General features: G+C 43.2%; 1 protein-coding gene across 5 annotated transcripts in view; it reads left to right on the top strand.

Moving 5' to 3' along the window:
- Positions 1-7093: 7093 nt before the first annotated feature.
- Vps54 (VPS54 subunit of GARP complex) overlaps positions 7094-12690 on the top strand; it is an 88711-nt gene continuing 83114 nt past the window's right edge. For 4 of the 5 annotated variants that reach the window (XR_008217424.1, XM_052734731.1, XM_052734732.1 and 1 more), the window contains exon 1: positions 7094-7208. The gene's annotated coding sequence lies outside the window, so the exon portion shown is untranslated. The remainder of the gene's footprint in view (positions 7209-12690) is intronic. The other variant, XM_052734730.1, reaches the window with a different exon arrangement.

The following is a 12690-nucleotide window of genomic DNA, read 5'->3' as shown; positions in this document are numbered from 1 at the left end:
AAGAAGCCAGGGCTCTCAGTTCGGTAATTGTAAGAAAGTGAGTCCTGCCAAAACCCAGTTAGCTTAGGAGTCAAGCTTTTCAATGAACACTGCCTGACTGGTACCCTGATTATAGCTTTGTGAGCCCTTAAGGAGACAGGGGTCCAACACTTGGAGGTCAAGGCAGAGGACTGTGAGGTCGTGAGTGAGAGGCCAGTCTGGGTTACATAAGGAAGAGAGGGGGGTTGGGGAAGAGAAAGGGAGTTACAGAAAGCATGACATGACAAATGTGTGCTTTAGAGTGCTAGGTTAGTGGTAATTTCTACACAATAGAAAGCAAGTAGACTACACTCTCTTGATCGATTTTTACCTATGCTTGGAGTACAATGAATTCTTCATAAGTGGTAGCTGATGATGATAATCAAAACAGAAATGTGGACTATCAGAGCCAAGGAGAAAGAGAACAAGGGAATTTAAGAGAATTCAATAATTGTTCCACAAAAATCAAGCAACTGATACAGAGGGGAGAAACAGCTGATGTCTTGAAAACTGTGGTTACTGAGTATAGTTATCAAGTCAAATATTACAAGATGCAATCTCTAGCACTGAAGAGAAGTTTTACATTGGACATGAAGATTTACCAAAGCCTAGTTTCAGATTAGAGTCTTATTGTGTGTCTTAGTTTGGGTTTTTATTGCTGTGAAGAGACACCATGACCATGTCAACTCTTGCAAAGAAAATATTTAATTGGTGTGGCTCACTTATAGTTTTAGTCCATTATCATCATGATAGGGATCATGGCAATGTGCAGGCAGACGTTGTGGTGTGGTGGAGCTGAGAGAGTCCTGCATGCTGTGGAATAATCCTTTTTACACTGGGAAGATGTTATAAATATCTCATTGTAAATAAAAAAAAACCTTATTGGCTGATTGATAGGCAGGATTTTGGGGGCAGAGAGAATGCTGGGAAGAAGAGGGGTTGAGTCTCACGGAGGAGGAGACACCATGAAAGGCAGATCGAGCAGGATGGGAAGTATTTAGAAGAGATAAATGAACCTGGGGCAGCACATTGATTAATAGAAATGGGTTAATATAAGTTATGAGAGCTAGCTAAAAATGAGCCTAAGCTAATGGCTGAGCATTTATAAGTAATATTAAGTCTCTGTGTGGTTATTTGGGGAGCAGCTGGCAGGACAGAGCTGATGGGCAGTCTAGATAGAAAACTCCACCTACACCTACATCTTGCAGGCAATAGGAAGCTGACTGACTGTCACACTGAGGGAAGCTTGAGCAAAAAAGACCTCAAAGCCCATCCGCACCGTGACTCACTTCCTTCATCAAGGCCACACCTCCTAATAGTGCCACTCCCTTTTGGGACCATTTCCTTTCAAACCACCACACTGTCATAAGACATATTTTTTTTTAGTTTTATATTTTATATTACATATATTATATATATATATTTAGTTTGTTATATATATATATATACGTGTTGTTGGGGTTTTTGGGGGTTTTTTTTTTTGAGACAGGGTTTCTCTGTGCTGCCCTGGCTGTCCTGGAACTCACTCTATAGACCAGGCTGGCCTCAAACTTACAGATCCATCTGCCTCTGGCTCATAAGTGCTAGGATTAAAGGCGTGTGCCACCACCATCACTGGGCATAAACTATGAACTTTAAAGCACTAACATTTCACAATAGTATAAATGGAATGGATAAAACAATTTGGGTTGCTATATCAAAAACCCAGATGCTGGGTAAACCAACTACCAGAACATTTTCAGTTCAAGAGCCTGTGGGAATTTGCTCCCCAAAGGTGATTTACATGCACTAAAACCATAATTATACATATTTAGCTGAGAAGCATCTTAGAGAACTTGGATGAGTTTCCACATGATAGACTCAAGGTACCATTGTCATAAGAAGATGGGCTGATATCCCTCTCTTACTAAATTGTAAAATGCTTTTTTTCTGTTTGCACCCTGTCCTGACGCCTACTTTCCCTCTGTGCACATATAGACACATGAATGTGTAGTTTCTGTCAAGTGAACCCTTAAACATGGTAGCAATAAGCTGGGGTGATGGCTCAGGTGTGAGGACTGGAGTTTGGATTCCAGAACGGGATAAAAGCTGAGCAGTGTGCTTGCTGCCTGAGCTCACAGCACACAGGGAAACAGATCCCCCGAGGAAGTGGACTAGCCAGGAGAGCTGTGGGTTCAACTGAGAAACCTTGCCTCAGTCAGTAAAGTGGACAACTGTCAAGGAAGACACTGGGCCACTGCAAACTTCTATATGTATGTGTGTGCACATAGGGGCATGCACACAGGCACATACATTTGTGAACATGCATGCATTCACACATGCACATCACACACATACACTGCAAGAAGACTTACTTTGTTAATACTGCCTCACACAGAAAATATGCACTGAACGTATAGCAAGCACGTGCCTTTTATAGTGTTATAGCATTAGAAAATTTATTTTTTTTCTTAAATGAGAATATGTGATCCTGATGACTGTCATTTTTTATCTTAATTTTTTTATTAGTTTATTTATTTGTGTGTATTTGCGTGTGTGTGTGTGTGTGTGTGTGTGTGTGTGTGTGTGTGTGTGTGTATGAGAGAGAGAGAGAGAGAGAGAGAGAGAGAGAGAGAGAGAGAGAGAGAGAGAGAGAGAGAGAGAGGGAGGGAGCAACTTGTGGACCCAAGGGATTGAACTTGGTCAGGCTTGACTGTAGGGGTCTTTACCTGCTGGCATGGTGATTTCACATGACCACCATATTATTTTCAGAGCTGGGGAGCAACACAGAGCCTTGCTCACAGGAGGTAAACATTCCAACACCGAGCTTTATGGGACAGTGTAGCTGTGTAGCTCAGGCTGGCCTGGAACTTGCTCTCTGGCCCAGGTTAGCCTCAAACTCCACATACTCCCACCTCAACCTGCTGAGTATTGAGATTCCAGGTATGTGCCATCACACCCAGCTTTATCTTTGTCCCCCACCCTGAACATGCTTCTTTAAAACTTCATTTTAAATATTAGCTGACAATGTAATGGGTTTCCTTATGGCATTTTTGTACATGTGTGCCATCATACCTAGGTCTCATTTGTTCTCTGCTCCCACTACCTTTCCTGATGGCCTCTGATCCACACTTTGCCCCCCCCCCCCAACAGTTCTCTTTCTGCTTCCATGCACATATATTCCATTACTCCCTACACCCTGTTAGGATTCTTCCTCTTCTCTCTCATGATCACCAAACACACTCACACACACCTGTATATAAATACAATTTTAAATTTAGGTTTCACATATGAGAAACACATAGTATTTATTTTTCTGAGCCTGGCTTATCTTCCTTAACATAATGATTTCCTGCAACTGTCGTGGTATCATTTTTCTTCATAGCTGAATAAATTTCCATTATGTATATGTACCATAGTTCCTTTATCTGTTCATCTGCTTATGCTCATACAGGCTGGTTCCATTTCCAAGCTATTGGGAATGATGCAGTGTGGATGTGCAGATATCTCCGTGGTATGTTGACTTAAGAGTCCTTCGGGTAAATACCCAGTAATTTTATACCTGATGCTCAGTCTCATCTTTAACGATTCTTTTCTTCTTCTTCTTCTTCTCTCTCTCTCTCTCTCTCTCTCTCTCTCTCTCTCTCTCTCTCTCTCTCTCTTTTCTTTCTCTCTCTTTATTGCTGTTTCTGTCCCCCCCCCCCCTTCTTCTTTTGAGACAGGGTCTCACTGAATAACTCAGGCTGGTCTTGAATTCTCAGAAATTTTCCTGTCTTGGACTCCAAGTGCTGGGATATCACTCATGATTCACTGTGTATGTGAGTGTGCAGATACCTAAGAAGGCCAGAAGAGAGTATCAGATTCCCTGATGTGGGATTTTCAGGCAGTTTGAGCCCTCCTACCTGGGTACTAGGAACTGAACTCCCTTCCTTTACAAGAATAGCAAACACTGTTAGCCATTTCTCCAGCCTCCCTGCCCTGTCCCCCTTTTAAAGACTTATTTAGCTGGGAGCAAGGGCCCATGCCTTCGGTCTCAGCATTTGGGAGCAGAGGCGAGAGGATAATGTGCAAGCTCCAGGCCAGGCCAGTCTGGTCTACATAGCAAGTTCTAGATCAGACAGGAGTACATTGTGATACCTTGTCTCAAACAAGGTTTCTGTTCCTTTTGATCATTAACAAGCATAGGAAAAAAAAAAAAAAAAGCCAAGTAGACAGTAATACTGTAGCTAAGGAGGGCAGCATCTTCTACCAGCCTTTCCTCATTTTCTGTGATCTTGATTTTGGACAATGAGCACCAATAGTGTATCTACACTACACATATTTGTAGTTTAGCATTTCTTTCTGATGCTAAAATGACTCAAGTGATAGCAACCAAATCTATTATTTTGAACTTTCCTGTTAAACAAATTACTTGCGCAATTTGTTTTTGTTTTGCACAGCTGATGGTCAACATTTGCTTTTCTGTGTAGAGTTCAGCTTACTAATTGTCCTGTGACAAGATAAAAAATAAATAAATAAATGTTTTGTTGGCTCTGGAAAAGAACCAAACACAATACTTCTTCTCGTGGCAAGTTATCAACAGTAGGGACAAACCGGTCTGTCTTGTTCCAGGGTTGGGGAACACCCAAGGCTCTCATCAGTCAGTCCAGGCGCAAACTGGAACAACTGGGGATTTTGTTATTTTGAAGAGGGTGTGATTAATCACTCTAACAAATCTTTTCTTCAACTAATTTATTTTTAAAGTTGAGAATATTTAAAATCTACTCTTAGTAATTTTGAAATATATATTGTTAACTTGGGCTACTATGCTGTGCAACAAACCACTAACCTTCACTCATTTTAACCTAGAGGGGGTACATTTGACCACCTTCCTGTTGGGATTTCTTCAGCCCAACCCCTGGTAATCATTACACTCTGCTTCAGTGTAAACTCATCTCGTTTTGTAAGAGATCGAGGATTAAAGAGGACTTTTAAGAAAATTTTGTGGTTAAATACAGTGTGCTGTTTTTTGTTACCTTGACACAAACTGGAGTCCCCTGGGAAGAAAGACTTAACTGAGGGATTGCCCTCATCAGATTGTCTGAAGGCAAGTCTGTGGGACGCTTTCTCCATTAATGATCGACGTGGTGCAGATGGTCCTGGGGTATAAAAAGTAAGCCTATGGAGCAAGCCACGGGGACTAAACCATTGAGCCACACTCTTCCTTCCTCCCTGCTTCAGTTCTTGACTCTTTGCTCTGACTTCCCTCAGTGACAGATTGTGACCTCTAAAATGAACCAAACCTTTTCTCTCCAAGTTGCTTTTGGTCACGGTGTTTTATCACAGCAATTGATAAGCAAACTAGAACACGTATTTATTATCTATTGGGTGTTTTCTCACCCTCTTTATTATAATATTGTAGAGGTTTTTTGTTTGTTTGTTTGTTTTTTTGAGATAGAGTCTCACATTGCCCAGACAGGATTTGAGCTCCCTATGTGGGCTGAGGATGGCCTTGAACTCCTGATCCTCCTGACTCTACTCCAAAATGCTTGGATTACAGGGGTGCTCCACTGGGCCTGGCTCCTTTGTAGAGAGCTGAATTCAAAAACATACAAGGTAGGAATTTTCTTGCCACTCTCCTTGTGTGTGTTCCCTTCTCCTTGTCCTTTCTGTCCTTCAGTCATACCTTTTTGGCGAGTAAACTACCTTATAGTTTACTGCTAGCGGTTTTCAAAGCGACTTACTGACATTTGCATCAGTTTCTTTTTCCAGTCAACTACTGAGTTATATTTTCACTTTTGCTTTGTAAAGTAGACTGTTGAAATGTGTGCAATTTATTTGTAGGCAAAAAAATAGTTTCAAAATGGAATGAGATCTTCATAAAATTAAGAGAAACCCTCAAGCAATTAAGGCTTTTCTTTCTTTTTTCCAAACCGTGGTCTCTTTGAGTCCCAAGTCTCCTGACTCCACCAAAGGTGATTGGGGACTTAAATACATACATACAGATATGTATGTATTTATATATATACACGTATATATATAAATCTAAGACAGTCCCTATTTTGCAGACCGTATTTTTACTAGTTTAAGATAGCAATCCTCTCTGAACTCAGCAAAACGGAGGTGCCGTTAGGAATCACAAATAGATTTTTAATAATAAGCATACACAGCCAAGTTCTCCAGTCTTTTAAAGGCCAGGGACAACTGATTGAAGCGCCTGGGAAATGTGACAGGTGATTGAAGGTCTGAAATTGGGGGTGAGGGGGGTTAGCCTCAAAAGGCCTCAAGAACTGGAGGCCAGTGAGTTCTTGGGAGTTGGCCTTTAACCTCTGAGAGGCATTAATTTTGGAGCCGGAACCATGTTTGTTTACTTACTGTGAGGGGCTGAGGGGGGAAGGAGAGGCGGGAGCTTGTGCTTTACTAAGTGTGGGCGGCTGGGAGTCGGTTGGTGGGGGGGTGGGGGGGGCAGGGGTCCGCTCCCGCCCGCCAGGGAAGGAGGAGGCGACGCTCGGCTTCTCCGGACAGCCCGGGCCGGGGGAGCGGCGTGAGGAGCCGCGCAGTCCCGAGAGACGACCGAGGAGGCGCGGGGCAGCCACGCGGGGTAGTCCCCGGTCGGGGTAGTCCCCGGTCGGGGCACGCCGGCTGCTCGGCGGCCGCGTCGGTCCCCCTCCTTCCCTCCTTCCCTCCCTCCTCCTCCCTCCGCGGTCCGGCCGCGGCCCTCCCGCCCCGGCGGAGCCGCGGTGGATTGTGGGCTGGGGGCTGCGGCGGCCTGGCGGCGGCCTGCGGCGCGCTCTCCGAGGACCCAGCCGCGCCGGGCCGGTGGCGTGAGGCAGGCCGCGGCGCGGGGAGCTGAGGCGCCGGGGGCGGTGGTCGCGGCGCGGCGGCGGCGGCGGCTCCCCTGGAGGCCGGGGATGTGGGAGAGGCGGCGGCAGCAGCAGCGGCGGAGGCGGCGCTGCGGACCCGGGGGAAACTGCTGGCTGACAGGACACCCGGGCGAGACGTGAGGGGCCCCGCCGCGGCCGCTCTGCCCCCGAGCGGCGCTGGGCTCGAGAGGGCGGCCCTGTGCTCCCGGGCCCGCCGGCCAGCAGGCGCGGGGCGGAGGCGGGAACCGGGCTCGGGCCGGCGCGCAGGGCGGCGGCGGCGGCCGCGGAGCAGCAGTCTCGGCGCGACGTGGAGGGATGGAGGCGGCGGTGCACTAGGCCTCGGCTGGGGGCTGCCGCCCGGGACCGCAGGTAGGTGCCGGCCCCGCGCCCCGCGGCCACCCTCTGCCGACCCGGTGCCCCGAGGGCCGGGACCCCACCCCCTCCGGGACCTCGGGCCCGGAGCCGGCCGAGTTGCGGCGCCGGCAACCGCGCCGGGGCTTCCATTCTCCCCGCCACCACCACTTCCTTCTCGGCACTCCCCGGCTCCGGGCCGGCAGCTGTGCCCCAGCCGCTGCCGGCGTCCGCAGGTGCCGCTCTGGTCCCCTCGCCCCTCTCCCGGATCCCGGATCGGCAACTTCCTCCACCACTCCTCCAAGACGCTGAGCTCAAACTTTCCCCGTCCTCCCCGCCAGGCCCTCAGCCCCCTTCGGAGCCCCTGGAATAAAATCAAAACCCCGTGGAGAACACTAACCCACAGAACAACTCGGTGTTTTGCAGTTTAAATAATTAATTTTTTTTTCTTCTTCTTCTTCCATACTGTCTGCATGGATGCAAAGGCAGGCCCTCCTTGATCTCCGAGGGTTGTTTGGGAACTTTTGCCTGACCATAATAATTAGCCACTTGGCCTGTCCGTGTATAGTTTAGGGTGGTATTTTTAGAATTTTGGCCTATCAGGACTTATGTTTTTAAAAATTCCTTTTTTTTTTTAAACCAACTTTACTTTTTGGTCTTTATAGAGGCTGTTTTTACTTTCGAAGAATTAAATTGGAGTGTTTCTGTTTTCTAATTGGTTCCATTTCTGGTTTCTTAAACTCAGGCCAGTTTTAACAATAAATGTTCACTGGGTAGGTGCTATCACGATACATTATTTGTAGTATATGAGGACATATGTGATAACTTAAGCTGTGGATTTTGATGGCTACTCAGTTTTATAAATGGGGAGTTCTAATTGGAAAGATACCTTGATTTCCTAGCAGGATGGAACAGATGGGATGATGTATTACAGTGAGTTCAGTTTCCTAGAAGTGGCTATTGATGCTTTACACTGATCATCATTAGGTAAAATTGATCAGTGTGTACCTGATAGTTGTGGTTTAGGGCATTAGATGCTTACAATTTTATTGTGATTTGGCTAGTTTTAAACTGTGTTCTGGCAACCGTAGAGCTGTCACAGTAACAGTCTGTTCCCAAACTGTAAACACTATCCGTGTTTTGTTGATACTCATATAATTTGTTCTTGTGGTTTCGTTACTACAGCTTTTGGCTTTCTAAAATGTTTTTCATTGTTTTCAAAATTATAACTGGCAAAATTCTCTAAAGTTTACCAGGAAAACAGGATTAAATTTGCATATATTTATGTTTTGGAAAAGTTAAATTTTATTTATGAATAAGAATTTTTTTACAATTAGATCTTATATAACCAATGAAAGGACAATTTGCAGAACCTATTATCAATCACACTTCTTTTCCTGTCAGTAAAGTTGGCTATAACTTTTTTTTTCTACTCTTTTAAAAGCAGCTTTATGGAGTTAACAATATACTGTAAAGTTCATCCATTTTAATCCAGTGGTATTTTGGTTTTACTTATTTTTTTAAACTGTGCTGTAGTTGTGATCCAGGGCCTTGTGAATGATAGCAAAGGGGCTCCACCACAAGCAACCTTCCTTACAGTGTTGAGTATATTTACTGTGTGATCATCACCATTATATTATTTTTGAATACCCTCTCCTTAACCCTTTAATACCCATTAACAGTTACTCCTCATTTTCTCATCTAACCTCCACTCACCTCCAGGCAGCTACTAATCTACTTTTTATTTCAACATTTGCTTAATGTGGGTCTTTCACATAAATGATGTGAAATCATAGCTTTTTGAAAAATTATTTTAAAATCAATTTATATTAATTCTTTTTAAAATTTGAGGTCAGGTAAGCAGCTGATCTCCAAAATAAAAAAAGAATATTGTAAACAACTGATAGACTATTGGGTTGTGTCTGTATAAGGTTTGGAAAAAGAAAAAAAAAAATTCCACGAATGACTTTGGTGACCTTAAGAGTTAATTTGGTGAGCTGAGGGTCAGTCAGTGAGAAGTTGGAGAAAGATTTTTGCTGCGGCATACTGGAATATTAAGTTGGAGAAGACCTTAAAGGTCACTGTTGGCCTACTTCCTGCTTGCCTCAACAGCAGAGACCAGAGGAAGAAATCTGAAGGGTAGAAACTTGAATCTTCAGGATAGTTGGCCTGGAACTGTTTGTGATGTGCGTATATGTCATGAAATGGGGTTAGGGACGAGCTGGATACTGGAGCTGTTTAGATTCGTGTGTGTGTGTGTGTGTGTGTGTGTGTGTGTGTGTATTTGACCTCGTGCTATCATAACTGGGGAAGAACTGGACATTCCTCCAACATTAGGAACAAGTGCTGACTGAGCTTATCTGTGCTGATGAAACCCATGTTGTAAAAAACTTTGAAAATGCTTTAAAGCACATCAAATCTGTTAATTTGAAAAGTTATTTTAAAATCAATTTACATTACTTTTTTTTTTTTTTTAATTTGGGTCAGGGAGTAAGCAGCTGATCTCCAGAATAAAGAATATTGTAAACAACTGATAGACTATTTGGTTGTGTTGTTCTAAGGTTTGGAGAAAGAGGAAAAAAAGCATGAATGGCTTTGGTGACCTTAAGAGTTAGTTTGGTGAGCTGAGGGTCAGTTAGTGAGAAGTTGGATCAGATCTTATATTGTTAATGTCTTTAAAGATCCACAATTTAAAAACAGTTTAAACCATTGTAATTAACAAGGCTGTTTGGAGGCTTCCCTTTTAAAGTTCTGGAGTCCTAACATTTAAAGCAGTAGCTCTCCAGGCATGGTTTTGTTCTGCACAGAACTTTTGAAAGTGTCTGGAGATGATTTTGATCATCATAGTAGCATCTAATGAAGGATGTTAATAAGTGTTATATAATGCATAGGACACCCTTCTTCCCCCCCAGAACAGACTGCTGAATCAAAGTATGAATAATAATACTGTTGAAGCCTATGCTCTGTATGAGTCTGGTAAGGGCTTGATCTATTGCTGTGTAGTCCAATTGGTATTGTTGGTGGATTAGAGAAATGCTTAAATCATCTAGCAACTCTCTTTAGCGGGATAGCAGTTGAGGACAAAGCAAAAGGAAAGAATTTGAGATAATGTAGATATTTTTGAGTCTGTTCAGTTTTAAAATCCGGAGAAAGATACCCTTTTTGGGGCTGGAGAGATGACTTAGTAGTTAAGAGCCCTGGCTGCTCTTCTAGAGGACCTGAATTTAGTTCCTAATACCCACAACTGTCTATAATTCCAGTTCCAGGGGATCTGATGCTCTCTTCTGGCCTTCTCGGGAACCAAGCAAACATGTGGTACACATATATGTATATGCAGGCAAAACACTCATACACATAAAATAAAATACATTTAAAATAGAAAAAAGAAAAATACCCTTTTCCCCTTAAAATGTCAGCCTTATATTACTGGAAATCTGAACTACTGTGTTTTCAATTGTTGATTATTATTGCATAGGTTTTTGAAATTAGAAATATATGATACTATCTTCTTTAGCAAGTGATCCTATCTTCACCACACTCCCCATCCCCACCTCCTGGTAACTGACAAGAAAGACGCCAAATGTTTGAATATTAATGTATGAATGCAAGTATGTATGTAGTATGTAATAAATGTCCATACATTTTCATATTTTATACACAATGTTATTGTATGAATCTACTTCTCCTTTGGGTCTCACTTTTGACTAATGTTTTTAAAAAGATAATTAATTTTAAAGTTAATTAATTAATCTTTTGAGACAGGGTCTCCTTATACACTTGTGGTTGACCTGGAACTTAGCATGCAGACCAGTCTGACTTTGGACTTTGCTGAGTATGAGGACTATAGACCTGTGCCACTGTGCTTGACTTTTAGGTGATGTTTTTAATAAGCTAAATTGGTGATAAACGATAACTTCACCTTTGTTATTTACTATCCATGAGACTTTAGCGAATTATTAAATTATTAAATGTTTCTGGACTTCAATTTTTTCATCTAGAAAATTGTGAGTGTGATTGATAATTGCTGCATTACAAAATTATTGTCCATGTAAGTGAGTTTATGTGTAGTAAGATGCTGTGTCTGGGGAGCCAAATAGTTTCGGTTGGGAGAGCATCAGCCTAAAGATGCTTTGTAGGTTCTAACATACCCTGGGAATGTTGTTTCAGAAGAACAAATTAGAGAGGGGTATATAGAAGTTATCAAACCCAGTATAGAGGTAGCAAAGTAGAGAACTGTAGGTGGACTTTTCTGTCCTGCTAGCCAGTCCCAAATAAACACACGGAACATGGAGACTTTTTTTTTTTTTGAGACAGGATTTCTCTGCGTAGTTTTGGTGCCTGTCCTGGATCTCGCTCTGTAGACCAGGCTGGCCTCAAACTCACAGAGATCTGCCTGGCTCTGCCTCCCGAGTGCTGGGATTAAAGGCGTGTGCCACCACCTCCCAGCCCGAGACTTCAGTCAACAGCTTGGGCTTGTTTTTAGCCAGCTCTTACAACTTAAATTAACCCATTTCTATTAATCTATGTGCTGCCCCAGGCTCATTTACCTCATCTATGTACTTCCCATCTTGCTTGCTCTGCGTCTCATGGTGTCTCTTCCTACTCTGCCCCTTTCCCCAACATTCTCTCTGCCCCCAAAATCCTGCCTCGCCATTGGCCAGTCAGCTTTTTATTAACGATGAGAGCAGCACATCTTCACAGTGTGCAGAAGGACGATTCCACAGCAGCAAACAATGGCAGAGCCTAGGGAGAAGTACTATGTGTCTGCCCCTGCCTGCCTGCCTTCCTCCCTCAGAAGAACTACTTAATGCATCAACATAACTGAAGTTCGTTACTCTAGAGACTAACTTCAGTGGTGTCTGAAGTTAACTTATTGCAAGATTTCTGTCTGTGGTTGTTTTTTTCTTTTTTTTTTCCTGGTCTTTTTCTCTAATATTCCCCTCTGCTGTAGTCATTGGTCTTTCTAAAGGGAAAACCTGGTCATTTCATTTGTCTCTTAAATTATTTCTAACTTTCTTTTATAGTTAAGATGAAATTCATATTTCTTATTCCCTTAAGATGTACAAGTTCCTTTCCTAACTTACCTGTATACCTCAAAGGTGCTCCACAATCCCCCCATTCCCAAATATGTAATTTTCTAAGGCATTTTGAATTATTTGTGGTACCTGGCAGTAGACTCTCTTTTTCTTCCAAATCTTCTGCACATAGTGTTCGCCATTTCTAGAACTGCTTCCTGTCACTCCTTTCTCCTCCATTGTCTGACTCAGTTTTTATCCTTCAGTTCTCAGTAAGCTGGCATTGACTTTACTTTTTTACAAATTTATTTATGTGTATGAGTGTTTTGTCTGTCAGTTTTGTACCATGCATGTGTCCGGTCCCCTTAGAGACCAGAAGAAGGCATTGGATACTCTGGGAGTAGAGGTAGACAGTTGTGAGCTGCCAAGTGGCTGCTGAGAATTGAACCTGGGTTCTCTGAAAGGGCAGTCAGTGCACTTGACCA

This window comes from Peromyscus californicus, unplaced genomic scaffold (genome assembly GCF_007827085.1).
Source record: "Peromyscus californicus insignis strain IS unplaced genomic scaffold, ASM782708v3 Scaffold_13__1_contigs__length_99412109, whole genome shotgun sequence".
In the NCBI taxonomy this organism is placed as follows: Eukaryota; Metazoa; Chordata; class Mammalia; order Rodentia; family Cricetidae; genus Peromyscus; species Peromyscus californicus.
This window is presented reverse-complemented; position numbering and strand designations above follow the sequence as displayed.